We start from the raw sequence: 18,396 nt of genomic DNA on the forward strand, positions 1-18,396 counted from the left end.
AGTAAGGTTCATTGTGAGAAGGAAAAAAGCAGCAGTGGTAAGAGAAAAGTAGAAAAGTGGAGTGTGGTTGTCAGAGGCACTTGTATTGTACGCAGGGCTGATACAGAGTCACACACATTCTTATTATACATTCCCTTGCAGGGTTCGGAGTCAGTTGTTGGAGTCCAGTATTGAGATGGGACCCAATGGCTAGAACAAAGTTCCAGAGTTCTTGGGGCTATCTTTATACCCCAAAAGTGTAAGCTACTGAGGGAATTCATCTCTAGCAGCCAGCAGCATCGCTGCTTGGCTGCAGGGATGTCTTTGCCTCCTTGGAAGGAAAAGGGAGGACTTCTGCTGCCCGTTTGGGTGCAATTCTGAGGGTGCGGAGCTTGCTGCTGTAACGGCAGCACCATCTGCCCCCCTACCTCAGTCTTCGACAGACAATTGGTGGAGGCAGGGGAGCTTTTAGCTCACTCCTGCTTGGATTGTCTCAGTTTCCCTAAAGCAGAGATCAGGTGGCTGAGAGGTAGGGTTGCCAATCCCCAGGTAGGGGCAGGGGATCCCCCGGTTTGGAGACCCTCCCCCCGCTTCAGGGTCATCAGAAAGCGGGGAAAGGGGAGGGAAATGTCTACTGGGAACTCTATTATTCCCTATAGAGATTTATTCCCATAGAAAATCATGGAGAATTGAACAGCGAATATCTGGGGCTCTGGGGGGGGGCTGTTTTTTGAGGTAGAGGCATCACATTTTCAGTACAGCATCTAGTGCCTCTCCCCAAAATATCCCCCTAGTTTCAAAACGATTGAACCAGGGGGTCTAATTCTATGAGCCCCAAAAGAAGGTGCCCCTATCCTTCAATATTTTATATGGAAGAAAGGCATTGAAAAAGTGTGCCGTCCCTTTAAATGTGATGGCCAGAACTCCCTTTGGAGTTCAATTATGCTTGTCACAGCCTTGATCTTGGCTCCACCCCAATGTCTCCTGGCTCCTCCCCCAAAGTCCCCAGATATTTCTTAAATTGGACTTGGCAACCCTACTGAGAGGGCTGGGCAGCAGCACTTTTAGCCCACACCTGCTTTGGCTTGTCAGTTTCACTCCCTGCTTTCCTGCAGGCTGTACTGATCTGGTGTCTGATAAGGCCCACCCCCCCGCCCCCTCCCAGGTCTTTCTTTCCTCTGCATTGTTACAGTGAGCTGGAGATCGGGGCTGCTGATAAGGCCCCAGCTAATGTGATGGCGTGGGATCGGCACAGGAGAGATGGCTCTCTAATTAATGGCCTGTTTAAACTTCACACACTTCTTTCCTCCTCCCCCTTTTTTCTTCTTAAGAAGGGGATTTGGCATTGTGCTGATGGTATTGGAACTTTTCTTAAAGGGGTGGGGAGGCTGGATTTTTGGCAGCTTCCTTTGCTACCTCATTGCTTGTGGGTTATCATCCCCCCCCCCTTTTTGGTTCTGGGTCATTGCCATTTTTTCACTCTCCTTTCTGTTGTTAAAGGTTTGGGTAGTGTGTGCTGTGAAAAGCCAAACACCAGTTTGGTGTAGTGGTTAAGTGTGCAGTCTCTTATCTGGGAGAACCAGGTTTGATTTCCCACTCCTCCATTTGTGCCTGCTGAAATGGCCTTGGGTCAACCATAGCTCTGGCAGAGGTTGTCCTTGAAAGGGCAGCTGCTGTAAGAGCTCTCTCAGCCCCACCCACCTCACAGGGTGTCTGTTGTGGGGGAGGAAGATAATGGAGATTGTGAGCCACTCTGAGATTCAGAGTGGAGGGCAGGATATAGATCCAGTGTTGTTTTCTTCTTGGTTTGCAGAGGACCTTAGCTGCCTTGCTGGATAGGCATCTTTGGCCTTTTGAGGCTTAGTGAGGCTGTGTCGGCCATTTTAGGCTCCCCATTGCCTTTTGGGGACTTAGCTTTATCCTTAGGTGATCATTTGTTGCCTACAACAAAAGATAATATTTTAAAGGGTAAATATGTGGATATTTTCTCCCTCCTGCTCCGTGAGCTGGAGAAGAAAGACAAGGAGGATTTAGATGATAAGGAGAAAGAGAAGTTGAAGAAGCAGAGAGTAGACAGGACCACGGCCAATTTGCTTCCTGGGTTTTTCATATATGCTGGTTGATAGCACGCTCTCAGCCTTGGAGGGGTGCTTCGCTGATCCAGTATATGGATATTATTTATAAGGAGTATACAATGTTTAATGGGCCCACTTGGCTCCAATATGACTAGGAGTTCCGAAAGTGAGCTGCCTTATATCCTTCTGTGCAGTGGAACTGCATCCACCAGCAGCTTTTGCTCCAGGTCTTGTCCCCTGAGTGATCAAACTCGGGCGACCGCTCTGATAGCGGCCATTTGGTTGCCAGGACATCTGTGACTTCTTCATCTTCTTTCTGCAGTTTGGCGGGGCAGGCGGTTCAGCCCCGCTTGCTCCGCTGGGAGTTTGGGTCCCAGGGAGTGTGCAATAGGAAGGCTGGCCAGTACAGGCATGAAGGCCCCATGTGGGGTGGCTCTCACTCCTTTAGTAACTGCCCCAGAGCCCGGCCACATAAGGGCCAAAAGAGGCAGGATGGGGGTGGAGATAATTACCAAGCTAGAATAGGGGCCCTGTCTGATAAAGGTGGGACCTCTTTCTCCCTGTCTATCTGGCTGCAGGAGTTTTTGGAATCCTTTAATGGGATTTCATTTTGGAGGGCAAACATGAAACTTGAAGCAGAGCTTCAGGTCATGTCTGATGCTGCTGGGTCTTTAGGTTTTGAGGTTTATTTTCGCAGACATTGGTGCACAGATATATGGCCAGATTCATGGGTTCAGGCGGGTGTGAACCGAAATCTTATGTTTCTTGAGTTCTTTCCCATTCTCATTGCTGTTTGGTTGTGGGGGAGTTATATCGCCAATTGCACAATTCATTTTTGGTGCGATAACATGGCAGTGGTACATGTCATTAATTCCCTTTCATCCAAATCTCAACGGGTTATGAAATAAGTGTGGGCCCTCACTCTGCGTTGTCTGCGGCTTAACATACCGTTTTTAGCCAAGCATGTTCCTAGGGTGAATAATGGAGTGTTTGACACTCTCTCTCATGAACAGATGGAGATAGGGTTGCCAAGTCCAATTCAAGAAATATCTGGGGACTTTGGGGGTGGAGCCAGGAGACATCGGGGCGGAGCCAGGAATAAGGGTGTGACAAGCATAATTGAACTCCAAGGGAGTTCTGGCCATCACATTTAAAGGAACCGCACACCTTTTTAAATGTCTTCCTTCCATAGGAAATAATGAAGGATAGGGGCACCTTCTTTTGGGGCTCATAGAATAGGAGCCCCTGGTCCAATCATTTTGAAACTTGGGAGATACTTTGGGGAGAGTCACTAGATACTATACTGAAAATTTGGTGCCTCTACCGCAAAAAACAGCTCCCCCAGAGCCCCCGAAACCTCCAGATCAATTCCCCATTATACCCTATGAGAATCAATCTCCACATAGAGAATAATGCTCAGCAGACGTGTCCCCCCCCCCACCATTTCTGGCGGCTCTGAAGGGGATGCTGCCAACTCCTTCAAATTAACACAGACACACCATCCCAAGAGGAAGCCTTTCAATCAGCGACTGAAGCCTCCAGAGGTAGAAACGCACATGGTCCAGACTCCCCGAGGAGACGCCACCTGGCAGCCGGAGAGGATGCAAGGACTACAAGTCCCAGCATGCACCTTGCGAAGGGAGGCCGGACTGGAGCAAATAGCAGGCCGGCGGTGGGCGGGTCTTTGTGACTCGGAGGAAGGGAGAAGCCTGAAGCCAGGCAGGGAAAGAGACACTGCGCCGTCCCACTCCCCCCCCCCGTCCCCCGCCCCCACTATCAGATTTTTAGAGAGCGGGGGATTAGGCTGCTAATCCAGGGGTCCCCCGGCAGGGCGGGGGGGGGGTTGGGAAGCTTAGATGGAGAGATGTCGTCAGCTGACCCCAGAAGCCAGTAGAGAGCTGGCGCAAATGCCCTCAGAGCTGTGGCTGATAGGCCTAGCCATAGCACACAGTACCAGGAAGTCTTAGGTTAGGGGTAGGGTATTACATTGTTTGGCCCCTCCCGGTGGAGAAGTTGCTCCACTACTGTGTTTCTTTAAAAGGTAAGGGATTGGCTGTGCGATCCATTAGGGGATGCCTGTCTGCTTTGGCTTTTGCTAGTAAGGCATTGGGGCATAAAGAGGAAAAAGCAGACTTTCATCTGCGGAAGATGCTGAAGGGCTGGGCTAGAGAGGCCGGGCCTAATCCTGATGCTAGGAGGTCTATTTCCCCTTTGATTCTTAGGGGCTTGAAGGGGGTTTGGGGCACAGTGTGTGCATTCTATTTTGAATCCACCGTTTCATGCTGCTTCCTTGGTTGCCTTCTTTGGGGCCCTCAGAGTCAGTGAGCTAGTGGCACGCTCCTGAAATGATGTTTTTGGTAATGCTTTGTTGCCACAGGTCCTGAGGTTGGTGGAGAGTAAGGCAGTCATTACCGTTTGACGCTCTAAGACTGACTGGCGTCACAAGGGAGCCATTTTGGAGCTTGGCATATGCTCTGAGGACTTGTGTCCTGTTTCTGCTTTGGCTGTCTATTTGGCAGTACGCAGTCCTAGGGATGGATTTTTGTTTTTTCACCTCAACTGCATTCCGCTGACAAAACATCAGTTTTGGGTTGTGACTTCTCGGGCTTTAGCTAAGCTGCCTTAACTCCCTAACTTAATCCTTAACTTTGTGTGGTTTGTAACATGAATTTTATGTTATTGTTTCTAGTTTGACTGTTTTTTCTTTTTAGATGCTGTTGTTCCTGGCCAGAGGAGCCAAGTTCTCTTCTGTGGACACAGTTATGTATTTTGGGCTGCACATCAGGCTCGGAAAACTTTGGTCGGCTCTTAGCTGGGACTCAGCCAATGAGTTACTATTGAATTGCGTGGGTGCCAGGGTCTTCATTGGCCTGGCCTGCTGCCATTGTTATTCTATGGGAATGCTGGCCCTCCTCCCCACGTCCTAGTTATTCACCTGTGTGGGAATGATCTCGGGCTAGTAAAAGGCAAGGTGTTGGCCTTGTAGGCCAGGGACGATTTTAGGGCCATTAAGGTGAGATCGCCTGGGACCATTATAATATGGCCAGATATGATTCCTCGCCTTGTTTGCCGTAGTGTTTGGGACCCTGCAGGCATCGAGAGGGCCTGTCACAAGACTAGCAAGGAGATTAGGAAAGACTTAGAGGGGGGGGGGGGTTGGGCCACTATCTGTCCCATCTGGATATTTCTCTTAAATTCCCTTACCTCTACAGATACATTCGGCAAGGGCTGCGGGTGGCATTGGGCCTTCTGGTGGGTGCTAAGGCCTAAGCAGAGGCTTGGCCTTAGTGGTGACAGGTTTTACTGTGCTTATGGTATTGTGCAGCTAGGGGAGGACCAGAAAGCATCCCCTCTTGGGGGGTCTGGCAGGATCAACCTTGGGGTTTGATGACCCAGGGTAGGAGAATGCAGACCGTCCTTTAAGGCTCGACTGGAGGGGCCTTCCATTGAGACGTGCATCTGGTGGTTGGACCCTCTGGGGTTTGCCTTCTTGCTGGGCTGGTCTGGCGGGAGCTGAGTCACACAGCTCCGGCTGGGGGCTGAGTCCCTCGCTTGTTGAATGGCAGGGGAGGGGTCTGTTGAGACTCCTGGCCCTGACCAGGCCACAGTTTCAGTACTGGAGGGTGCCTTCCATTGAGACGTGCGTCTAGTGGACGGACCCTCTGGAGATTGCCTTCTTGCTGAGCTGACCTAGCGGGAGCTGTGAAGTACAGCTTCGGCTGGGGGGTGGGTCCCTCGACTGTGGAATGGCAGGGGAGGTGTCTGTTGAGACCCCTGGCCCTAACCAAGACACAGTTTCAGTTAGCCCTTGCTGTTTGTTACTTATACTTTAATAAAGTGGCCCTTAGTTATACCCAATACCTTGCATCTGACTCTTTATTCCAACTTGGGTGGCAAAATAAGATGCTTCTCAAGTTGATTTGATTGGAGCCAAAAGTTTCAAACCTTATTGGTGGATCTGTGAGATAACAATTCCATGAGAAAATATCTGGCTAGATTGACTCCTGAGAAAAACAGGGCAAAAATGAATTAAAAATCAAACTAGGAGAGGTATGTGCTGGCATGTCTGCTTTAAATCTTGGACAGATTCTGTTGTGTGTCTGCATGATGCAAAAATATATTGACTAAGACACTGCTATTACCATTAGAATGAGGGAGGGAATGAGGAGGTGCAAGTGAATATATTAATCAATTTTGAAGTAAAAGACATACTTCAACTGCATTGAGATTCTTTCCTGCTTCCTAGGAAATTTACACCTTCATAATATTCTAAATCTCAGGTGAGAACAAATTGACAAAAAAAGAAAAGGAATGCATAGCCCCCCTGGAAGATCTATGGAGGTGTCCCAATTATTTATGAGAGCACTGATCTTTCACTGGTTATAACTGTCTGGAGGAAAAGATGGCAACTGTCACAACTGTTACAAAGTGGTATGTGGTATAATGCTCCCCTCCCCCATAACTGATCACTGTTGTACTGTTGCACATACAAAATAGTTCACTGAACACACTACTATGATTACTATAGCTTTCAAGGGTTACCCAAATCGGTAGTCTCCTAATTAGATGGGGGAATTAGCTTTTAAGGAGACAGAGCAAGAGGTAAGTAACTAGGGATCTTCACCTATGTATACCAGGATTTTCCCTTAGAGACCTCTCAAAATAAACTGGGTGGCAGTTAAACCAGAAAGGTGTTTTATTATAAAATAATAAGGCAAAACATACACACATAACAAACAGAAAACACATATACTGGCTAAGAGAAGAATAAGGCAAGAGCAGGGAAATAGATTTTGGAGAGATTATATTTATCAGTCCAGAAGAAGCGGTCTGTGGAGGTCAGTGAAATGGCCTGCATTTCACAAAGAGAGGGGAGGACACACACAAGTGTGGGAGTGTATGTAAGTCATCAAGAACACAAATATACACACTGGAGCAGAGTGCTGGCAGTTACAGGAAAAATTCTCCCTTGGGCTGTTTGATGTATTTGCCTCAAAACAATACCTTCATTAGTTTTCTGAAGGTGGACAAAAACCTTGGGAAATCCATGACAGGGTTACCTGACTTAGACTATGGGCATTAATGGCTTCTTGATGTCCCTTACTTACACTTTGGGCTTCTTGATGACTCTTGAGTTCCAGATGGAAGAATGTACCAACAAGTATATTAAGGAAAAGGAAAGACTGTCTTTCTGAGACAGATTATACAAGAGAAAGAAATAAAGTGCCATTGGAAAATAGAATTTGCAATAGAGGTATGTTTACCAAAACAAAGGAAAGTAATTGTGACAGAACAAGCCACACAATTGGCTGAAGAACTGCAAGTAGAGGAATTAAATAAAGGAACTGAAGGAAAATCTCCAAGCAGTTCAAAGGCTTAGCACTCAGAAGAAGAAACTATCATGGCATCAGCATCAGGACAAAATGGATAAATTAAAAATAGTATCAGTAAACATTAATGGATTGAAATTTCCCTCAAAACATAGAAAAACTTTTAATCAGTTTAAAAAACAAGATGCAGATATTTTATGCCTACAAGAAACTCACATAAAGAAGAGACATGAACATATTTTAAATAATAAAAAGAAAAGCATACCTGGCCTCAGCTCAAAACAAAAAAATCAGAGTAGCCATTTATATAAGTAACCCAAAATTAAATGTATTACAAGAACTAAGATATTCAGATGGGAGATATCTAATTTTTAAAATGAGATTTCCAAAAGGCACCATACATGCGCCAAACAATGCTAAAGTTAATTTTTTTGAGAAGTTTTTCCAAATTATGCTAGACTTTCAAGATGAAGATACAATGATTTTTGGAGACATGAATGGAGTACTAGATTAAAGAAGGACAGATCAAGGAATTTTAAAGTTGGGAAATTACCCCATAATGTATTGCAATATTTAGAAATGCTGGAATTAGAAAATGCCTGGAGGACCAATCACCCTAAGGTTAGAGATTTTATATTCTTTTTGAATAGACACCGAATACATTCAAGAATAGATAAGCGTTTGATTTTTAAAAGCTTAACAATAAACAGCAGCGGCTCTAGAGTGCTGATGCATGGCCAGCACCATAGGCAAGGTGCCCTGCCCCTGCTCCCGGCAAGCACAGTGGCACAATGGCTGCCATCGCTCTGGCTCCCATATCTGACGCACAAGATGGAGCAACAACAACCTGGCAGCGTGCTCTGAGGTGCAGGTCCCCTGCCAAGCCATGGTTGAGCTCAGCTATTTCTCTCGCCACGGAGGCAAGAGCGACCAGGGGGGCTCTAACCAGCACCCTCCTCAGGGCTGCATCCCAGGCAGTTGCCTAGGGCTGCTGAGTGGATGGGCCTCTGAAAATAAATAAAAACAAAGCAGAGATTCAACTGCAGATATTTGCAGATCACAATCCCATAGAAGTAGTTTGGCAATGGAGTGAAAAATCAAGAAGATGATGCTTTTCTACTACAAGAAGAAGTGGTAAGCAAGTGTAGATAAGATCTGGAATTTTTTTTAAAAAATAACTGATACATTGCCCATCCTCTTCTGCAGTGTCCGCCCACCTCTGATGCCCATTATTATTAAAGTATATTCTTACAACAAAATATAAGAAAATTATCAAGTTCATTAGTTTACCTCAATAAATCTTCAAATGTCAATGGTTAAACTTGAGTTTAGTCCAAGGGAGGCTTCAAAAGCTGAAAGGTCTGTGGCTTTTGCCCAAGGACTAATGGGGGCACATACCCACACTGAAGCTGCTGCTACCTAGCTGCTCTCTACAAATATTTCAAAGGCAGATCAAAGAAGGAAAAGAGAGCCTTATACCTACTATTTAAAATGAGTCCATATTTTCTTCAAGATCTTCACAATCCTAGGACAGATTTCAGTTGCCTTGGCAGGGGTAGGAGGTGACCTTCCTTTCCTTTTTATTGTTTGTCTTCTCTGATTGCTCCGGTGGTGATGAATTTAAAGCTGAAAACTGCTGTAATTTGATCTCCTTTTTTCGCATTTTATTACTCTTGTTTTCTTGCTCTTTCCTAAGATAGTATGCCAAATATCTGCTAGGTTTGTTTACATGTTTTAGAGATTTTAATTTTTTTTCTGTAACTCTTCCATTTCTAACATGTCTAATTTGTTTTTTAATTGTCTGATCTCTGCAAGTGTGTCTTAATTAGAGGGGGCAGGGTTTGTGCTCTTTCTCCAAACTCTGGATTTTTCTACTGTTATCTTAGTTTGATCTGATTTTTTCTTTTCTTCTTGGAGGCAGCTGCTAATAAGATTCCTCTAATAAAAACTTTGCTTGATTCCCTAATCGTAGCTAAGGACATTCCTTCTGTATCAAGAAATCTCCCAGACAATACAAAACATATAAAACAGGACAAAGCACCAGGCCCTGATAGGCTGAAAGTAATGTATTACAAACATGTTGAAGAAGATTTAATGATACCATTACAAAAAGTTGTGAATGTGATAAAAGAAGGAAAAAAAATATCTCCAACATGGAAGAGGCATATGTAACAATATATAAAGAAGGCAGTGATTGCAATGCTACCACAATCATATAGATCTATCTCTTTGCTGAATGTAGATTATAAAATCTTTCCCACAATAATGACAGAAAGACTAAGAAAATGTATGCCAGATTTAATACACACTAATCAAGCAGGCTTTGTACCAAAGAGGTATATGAAAGATAATATATGATTCATAACAGATGCAACTGAATTTGAGAACAAGAAAATAAAGCATATTTCTGGATGTAGAGAAAGCATATGATAATCATGGTCTTTTCTAATGAATGTACTTCAAAATATGGGCTGTGGCCCTGAATTCTGGAACTGGATGCAAGGTATATACACAAACAAACAAGCAAGTTTTTAAAATGGTAAACAGAAGCAATTTCAATTAAAAAAGGAGCCATGAGAAGGGCGTGGCAATGACCGGATGTTAGCCGGTAGCCATTATCTGCCTCTCACTGTCTGGCTGCTTTTATTTTATTTATTTTTTTGCCTTTTTGAAACTAACCTTGAGATTTCATAAACATGCCTCCTAAACAAGATAGGAAGGGAAATCAGAACCAAAAACCAAAAGTATGCTGCCCTTTTGATATAGCAAAGGCTGGAAGTTCCTCTACAGCAGTTTCAGGAACTGCTGAAACACTGAGAGAGACTGTGCTTACAGCATAGTAACTGCTGAAATGCCAGGAGAGACTATGCTATCAGCTAACTTCTTATTAGAAACTTTATCTAAACAATGAAAGGAATTAAGAGGTGATGTTTTTGAGATGTTAAAGCCAGCATTCCAGTGAATGGATGAAACTGAAGAGCAATTTCAATCAACTAATCAGACTGTAGACAAATGCAGTATAGTTTCTGGGTTCCCGGACTGTCTCCCTCTGGGTTCCCAGACTGTCTCAGGTACCTCCTGTGGGTTCAGGGCCTGATCCGGGTGCATTCAGTCTAGTAATGTGTTAAGCCTCCTACCCATGAGCAGTTCTGCCGGGCTTCAGCCAGTCATCATACTAGGGGTGCAGTTTTGGGCTAGTAGGCATTTAGCAAGGTTGGCTTCCCAGTCACCCTGGATGATGCGGCGGAGCGATTCCTTGGTTGCCTGCACCATCCGTTCAGCTTAGCCATTTGTGGCAGGATGGAAGGGTGCCAACCTTATATGCTTTTTTAGATTGCGGCCACAAAAGTCTTGGAATTCAGCTGAAGTGAATGCCATCCCGTTGTCTGAGACAAGGGTGTTGGGCAAGCCATGTGTGTCGAAAACCCTTTGGAGTGCCCCTAGTGCAGCTCTGGTAGAGTGAATGCTACCGGGATTACCTCTAACTACTTGGAGTGGGAATCTATGATCAAGAAGAACACCTGCCCCTGGAAGGGTCCTACGAAATCTAGATGCAAGCAGGACCAGGGGTTACATGTGTGTTCCCACGGTTGGCTTGCGGCTCTCGGTGGAGCTGGGTGAGTTTCCTGACATGCCTGGCAACGAGCTACCCAGGACTCAATGGCATCATCAATCCCCGGCCCCAGACGTAACTGTGGGCCAGCACCTTCATGCGCACTATACCAGGGTATGTCTCGTGCAGTGCATTGAGGACCCGCTGCTTTAAAACTGTGGGTACCACCACCCTGTTTCCTCACAACAGACATCCCTTGTATATGGATAATTTATCCTGGTGGGATACAAATGCAAAGAATTCTGACCTCACACAACCCGTAGGCCATTCCCTCCACACCCAGTCCAGAACCCGTGAGAAGGTCTTGTCTTTCCTGAATAGCGGGCAATGTTTGTAGCATGCACCAGGAGGTTTGGAAGAGATTGCAATGACATGATCTGTATGCTGGGGCAGGATCAGTGTCCATGGAAGGCAGTGGCAGCCGGCTCAATGCATCCACGTGGCCCATCGCCTTCCCCAGTTGGTAGTGCAGGTCATACTGGTACCCTGCAAGGAAGATGGACCACCGTAAGACCTGTGGGGAAAGCATTTGCAGTGTCTGGTGGTTGGGGGCGAACAGGCCGAGCAGGGGCTTATGGTCCATGTGAATAGTGAAGGGCCAGCCATACAAATACTCATGAAAATTTTTAACCCCTGCTACTATAGCCAGTCCCTCCTTGTCGATCTGTGCATAATTATGCTCTGGTTTTTTCACAGTCTGGGAATAATAGGCTACCGGAACCTCACGGCCGTCCGGAACCATGTAAGCCAAGACCACCCCCACCTCATATGGTGACGTGTCACAGGCCAAGACTATGGGCAGTCGCTTGTTGAAGTGGGCCAGCAAACTATTTGAAGTTAAAATGTTCTTCACTGCCTGAAAAGCAGCAGCTTGCTGGCGACCCCAAACCCATGGAGCCCTTTTGTTCAGTAGGCAATGCAGAGGCTCCGCTACTGCCGCCTTGTGAGGAAGGAAGGCGTGGTAAAAATTGAGAAGTCCCAAAAACGACTGTAGCTCCACCTTGTTCCTGGGGGCCGGTGCATCACATATTGCCCTGATTTTGTCCTGTGCTGGGTGAATTCCCTTCCCATCCACCGTGTACCCCCAATGGTGGAAACCCCCAATTCACATTTCTCCCTTTTGACCTTCAGCCCTGCCCTGTCCAAACGCTGTAACACTGCCCGGAGGTGGGATGCGAATTCCTCCTCTGTGGCTGCAGCGATCAGCACATCATTGAAGAACGGCTGGGCCCCAGGAATTCCTTTAAGGAGAGAGTCCATTAAGTTCTGAAAGATCCCCGGGGCCACGTTGACGCCAAACTGCAGCTGTTTTACCCGAAAAGCCCCCCGTGCGTGACGATTGTCTGTGCTTCTGCGGTGGCAGTGTCCGAAGGAAGCTGCTGATATGCCTGAGCCACATTCAGCTTCCTGAAAATCTTAGCCCCCATCAGCGAGGCAGCACATGACCCACCAAAGGCACAGGATAAGCGTGGCCTTGCAGTGCTTTGTTGATTGTACATTTGTAATCTGCAGAAATGCGCACACTGCCATTGGGCTTAACTGGGGTGACTATAGGGGTTTCCCATTTGGCATTTGCCACCGGCTCCAGGACCCCTTGAGCTACAGGGTGGTCTAACTCCTCCTCAATTTTGGGCCTTAGCGCCAGGGGCATGCGCCAGGCTTTCAGCCTAATGGGCTGCACATTGGGGTCTAGATGTAGGGTCACTGGTTCTCTGGTGTATGTTCCCAAGGTGCCGTTGAAAACGAAGGGGAATTCCTCACACACCCTCTGGAAATTAGTCTGGGAAGGGGCATGGTGGATACCTGTTACCCAGATTTTCAGGGCCTTGAATCAGGACTGTCTCAGTAAACTGCACAGGTCCCCCTCGACTACTATTAGGGGAAGCCTCCCCCCAAATTGGCCATATTTGACGTGGACCTTTCCAACCTCCAGTACAGCAGCCTCCCTCTTCTGGAAGTCCTGGACTACAAAAGGGGATGGGCTCAACTGTGATTCCCTCCCCGGGCACAATTCCCTGAATGTCTAGGCCGATATTACCATCTGGCCCACCCTGGAATCTACTTCCATCTGGCAGGGGCTGCCTGCTATTAGCACAGTCACTTTGTACTTGTCAGGGGAGGGCATGGGAAGCTGGCATACCTGGTTCCTTGCCATGGTGAGCACCTGGATGTCTTCTACAAATACGACCTCATGGCAGCGGCCATCTTTCTGTCGCAGGTTGCCCCCTTAGCACAGCAACTTCGACTGATACCCACGTGCTAAGTGTCCCGTCTTCCCACACGTGTGGCAGACGGCATTCCGGAACTTGCAGGAATGGCGCTCAAGGGCTTCCCCACAGCTGGCGCATCCTCCCTTCTCCACAGCTGGCGCATCCTCGGTTGTACGTGGCTGCTGGCGCTTTGGGGCCTGGTGTGTCTTTAGTATGTCTTTTGGGACCTGGTGTGTCTTTAGTAGTGTGTCTTTAGTCTTCTTCACTGGAGTCTTCCGTGTTGGACCTACTGGCAACTTGGTTCATTGCTGTGGTACGCTGCTCTTTGTGCGACCTCTCGTAGGTGGCCACCTCGTCCAGGGCATCCGCCAGTGTAAGGGTCTTGTGTCTCATCAGCTTGGCCTGTAGCTTCTTGTTGCAGAGGTCAGCCACGAAATGGTCCAGCAGAACTTCATCGAGGTTTGCAAAAACACAGTCTCAGGCGAGGCAGCGCAGCTCAGCCAGGAATGTGGTAGCAGACTCACTGGCCTTCTGTACCCTCTTATGAAACTGCATGCGCCTGAACGTTAGCATTGGCCTGGGTGAGAAATGCTCTGTAAGCTTCTCTGTGATGACCTTATAGGTTGTGGGGTTGTCGGTCAGCGAAACAGGCGACATCAGGTTTTCCGCTAACACTAGCGTGTCCTCTCCACAGAGGCTGAGCAAAAGCTGTTTCCTCTTTTGTTCATTCGTGATGTCGTGCTAGAGGAGATAGAAGTTTAGCCTCTTCTCCCATCTCTTCCACCACTCCAGTTGAACGGGATTGAACTCTGGAATGTGCCCAGGCACAGCAGCCTGGTCAGGGTTTAGCCTCAGAGGAGCTGTTCTGGCATGAAGACACTGGAGGAGCTGGATGCTCGGTCCTCATTTCCGATCCTGGCTTGGTGGCTTTCTTCAGCGATGGCGGTCTGCTGTGCTGGAACCAGTGGCTGAGAGGCGTGGTGCGGTGCCAGTTCCTTTATTGCCTACCAGGATCTCATCCTCGTTGCCACTGATGACAATGTAATAGAAGATGGCCAAGTGTTTCTACAATTCCAGACCCGCAATCGCATAAGCGATCTGCATACGGGACTCTAGAAAAACAGCCTGTCAACTCAGCAGTGGGAAAAGAATTAAGCCTGCAAAATATGATGAAGTCAAGTAGCCTTAAGTCTAGTGCTCCTCCTGCAACAGTGCTGGGAAAATCTCATGATGTGGCTTCCTCCTACTTGCTTTCTACTCATGCACAATCAACACAGCTCCAAACTGCTAAAAGTGTGAGGGCTTCTGGAAAGTTTTCTTGCCTATCTTTGCAGTCTTGCAAGGTGTGCCTCATGATTCATCCCTATAGAGGAGTACTGCCATTTTGGAATACAAAAGAACTAACTGCTAATCACATCAGATCTTTAATTAAAACTACAGTACATCCTGTGGATCTTGTTAAAGTAGAAGTGTTAAATACATCTAAACACTCTGCACGAATTCTGCTTTCTTTTGGCAGTCCAACTTTACCCTCCTTGCTCCTTGCCTGGAAATCTGTCACCTGTGCTATAAAATGGAATAATATCTGCCATCTCTATGAGATATCATGATGTGAGACGGCCGGGCTGGACAATATGTGATGATATGGTAAAGTTTTCTGAGTGCTGTTGAATTGTATGTTTATAAAATGTTTTAATTGTATTTTATTGTTTTATCATACATTGTACTCTGCCCTTAAGCCCTATGGGGAATGGGTGGAATAAAAACATACTAAAATAAAATAAATAAAAATAATAAAGCATTGAGGAGACGAGGCAACAGTAATAACAGCTCTTTATTGGTGGCAGCATGGTAGAGGCTGCATCAACAAGACTGCTGTATGGGACCTATATACAACTCTAAGTTCCTGCGCAAGCATGCCATTGGTTCATTCAAACAGGCAGGGGTCTGTGATTGGTGTAGGGCAGCAGGTATTTGGATCTTAACTGTTCATTGTTCTCCAGTCCCCAAGTTCTGCTCTCCTGGCTCCAATGAGCCCAGCAGGAATCCTATATTTTAAACTACATACATAACAGCACCAATATGCAAAATGGGAAAATAAACTTGCTGATTATTCAATAATGGCAAAATTATGAAATTTGAGGAGAGATGGAATATGTATTATGTAAGCAGGAGACAAATTTTAAATACAAAACATTTTTAAAATTGTATATAAATGTACTGAAATGCAAAAGCAGAATGAGTACAAGTTTTAAACATAACATCTTGAATATAAGTGTATAAGAAAGTGGGTTCTGAGCAGAAGCATCCTTTGTTTTCTTATTATGTGATATAGAAAAAAAGATTAGAGTCTCACTTGGAGTCTCCGAGTGGTTTACAATCTCCTTCCCCATCTTCTCGCCACAATTACCCTGTGAGGCAGCTGGGGCTGAGAGTGCTCTCAGTTAACTGCTCTTGAGAGAAACAGCTCAACTGAGAACTTGTGGCTGATTCAAAGTCACACCAGCAGCTGTATGTGGAGAAGGAATCAAACCTGGTTCTCCCAGATTAGAGTCCACACACTTAATCACTATACCAAAATGGCTCTATGTAATAGGCTTCCCTTTGTACTTTGATATGTTACCTATCTGTTAAAAGTTATAGGAAGTATGTAGAAGTGGCAAAATATGTAATATTGAATATGTAGTAATGATGAAATGAATAATGTGGTTGCAAAATAGATGAGTTATGAAATCTGAAATTTAAAATGTTAACTATAAAAGAACCCCAACAGAAGTAAGGACCATTGTATTTTACAGATAATGTTTAAAAAATTATAATGAAGGGGATGTTGGGGTGCATTCTGTAATTTATAATTAACGATATATAATGATGTCACACAGTCCCTCTTTATACTATTACTTTGTGTTCCAAAATAAAAAAAATATATAAAAATGCTCATGGAACAGCACTATTTTTGTTTAGCTACATTTTATTCCCTCACAGGGAATATAACACAACCAACGAACCTAGTTTCTAAAAAAGAGATACTAGTACATCCAGCCCACCAACTTTGACCTTTCAGGGCTTAAAACCTCTGAACATTCTCTTGTCCCCAGTTATAACATTCTGAATAGCAAGGAAGAGAGAGGAAAGGGAAAGGATTTGTGAGAAACTGTTGAAACATTACAAAATATCTCTACAGACAACATCTTCAAGTACTGTGGTTTGGCTCCATCACTGCTGCTAACAATACACTACCTCTGAATCATTTTATTACAGCAGCTTAAGCGCCAAAAGCTGTCACTCTGCATCAACTGCTTTCCAAGTCACTGACTTGACAAAGGCTCCCTCATTAAAAAAAGAATCACAACAGAAACAATCTTTAGCTTTCCACACATTTTTCCTCTTTTTTCCTTTTCCTTTTTTTAAAAAAAAATCTGCAATACAATGGTTACAGTGATAGAATGAGAATCATATTCAAGTTCAAATATAGTATTATACAGAATAATAGTAATCTAGAGTTTAGTAAACAGAAAAATAGCCTTCCTTAAGTATCATAACTATGGTGCTAATTCTGGAAAAAGAAATGCTATTTTACTATACTTACATAAAAGATTTAAAGTTAAAAGGTCTTTAGCTGAACTTAGAAAATCACACCAAACTGTTACTTTATGCTCCTATTATATGAGGATACTTGAATTACCGTAAGTCTCAGATGAGGCAACAAAATTTGGTAAATATTATGTCAAATATTACAATTCCAGAATTGTTTCATCTCCTGCATTGTATGAGAGGTTTGTTTGAGAGGTTTATTTTTTAAAAAACCACACCCTACACATGAAACTTTAATTACTCGTGTTTGAATGAAGGGCATATATGCTGCAAATGGGGAAGCTCATTTTTTTAAAAGAACATTTTACTTTCAGGGAAAATACTGGAGTATTTATCTTAGAATGTCATTACTGATCCTTTATACTACTGTTATGTCTTTAAATGGGAACTCCTTGGTTGAGCTTAAAATTTTCAGACTACCATATGCGCTTACAAGGCAATGAAAAACATATTAAAGATAACAACCTGCATGATCATTATGAGCACTATAACAGCACTATAATTATAGTAGCATTATAGATCTAGGTGGGCAGCTGTGTTGGTCTGAAGCAATAGAAGAAAGTTGGAATCTAGTAGCACCTTTAAGACCAATAAAGTTTTCTTTCAGACTAGTGCACCAGAATAATGTCTGTGATATTATGAAATAAGAAATCTCTACTCTTGGTTGCTCCCTGGGTGCTTACCGGCCTTCCAGACGGCCGGGGAAATGCCTCAAAACCAGCTTGGAAATTAGGCACCACTTTGCAGGCAGATGTGTGCGCGTGGATACGCTTTTTTGATCCACCTGCCTCCCATCTCTGGGGCGGCTCAAAATGCCCATCTGTTATCACCCAACCTCTGTTTTTCTGTTTCTCTTCTTATTCCCTCCCATTGTCATAGAATCTTGGCAACCTGAGGGAACAGCATAGGCACAAGCCCTCACTTTTCCCTCCAAGCCTTTGAAGATAAACATTTGTCCTAAAACTGAGGGGCAATACAGAAATTGAAATTCGCTCAGTAGCAGAAGGGATCTACAAGCCATTACACTGAGCCCCAAGGAAATTTGCAAAGCAGGGACTTGACTCTTTACAACCTCTTCTTAAGGTTGGGGGAAGTGTCTCCTGAACCTCTTCTGTGACAGTAGAATTCCAGGACAAGTTTTCTTCCTCCTCTGCTAAAGCAGAGTTTGCATCCATCTAAATTCCATGTACTGCAAGCTTCCCTGAGGCCTAAACTCTCATAGATTACAGTGCTGTTGCCTACTCTTTTGTTGCCCCATAGCCTTAAAATATGCTGCATACAGCTGTGGAGCTCAAACTTTATGGAGTACACTTCCCCACAAGGGAAGTGTAAAAGCAGCAGTTGCACAGGTTCTATGAGTGGTGAGCAGCTTCTGAGACTAGAGGCTTTTGATCCTGTTCCCTTCCTCACCCCCCTGCCCTCCAGTCTGCCACTGCCCTGCTGCATTTGTAAGGTGAGGGAATTCCTGTGATAAAATGCCAATGGCATCCTCAGGGGTGCTGTATTGTCTAGCTTGGCTCTTAAAGTGTTCAGGATAAGATCTCTGGAGTTTCCAGACTGCAGTTCACACAGCTTTGGAGGAATTACCCTACAGC

The 18,396-nt window shown here is 45.1% G+C and overlaps 1 protein-coding gene across 2 annotated transcripts in view; it reads right to left on the reverse strand.

The window, feature by feature from the left end:
- SYN2 (synapsin II) overlaps window positions 1-18,396 on the reverse strand; it is a 454,742-nt gene that overhangs the window by 182,525 nt on the left and 253,821 nt on the right. The window lies entirely within an intron of this gene.

This window comes from Heteronotia binoei, chromosome 5 (assembly GCF_032191835.1).
Source record: "Heteronotia binoei isolate CCM8104 ecotype False Entrance Well chromosome 5, APGP_CSIRO_Hbin_v1, whole genome shotgun sequence".
Lineage (NCBI taxonomy): Eukaryota > Metazoa > Chordata > Lepidosauria > Squamata > Gekkonidae > Heteronotia > Heteronotia binoei.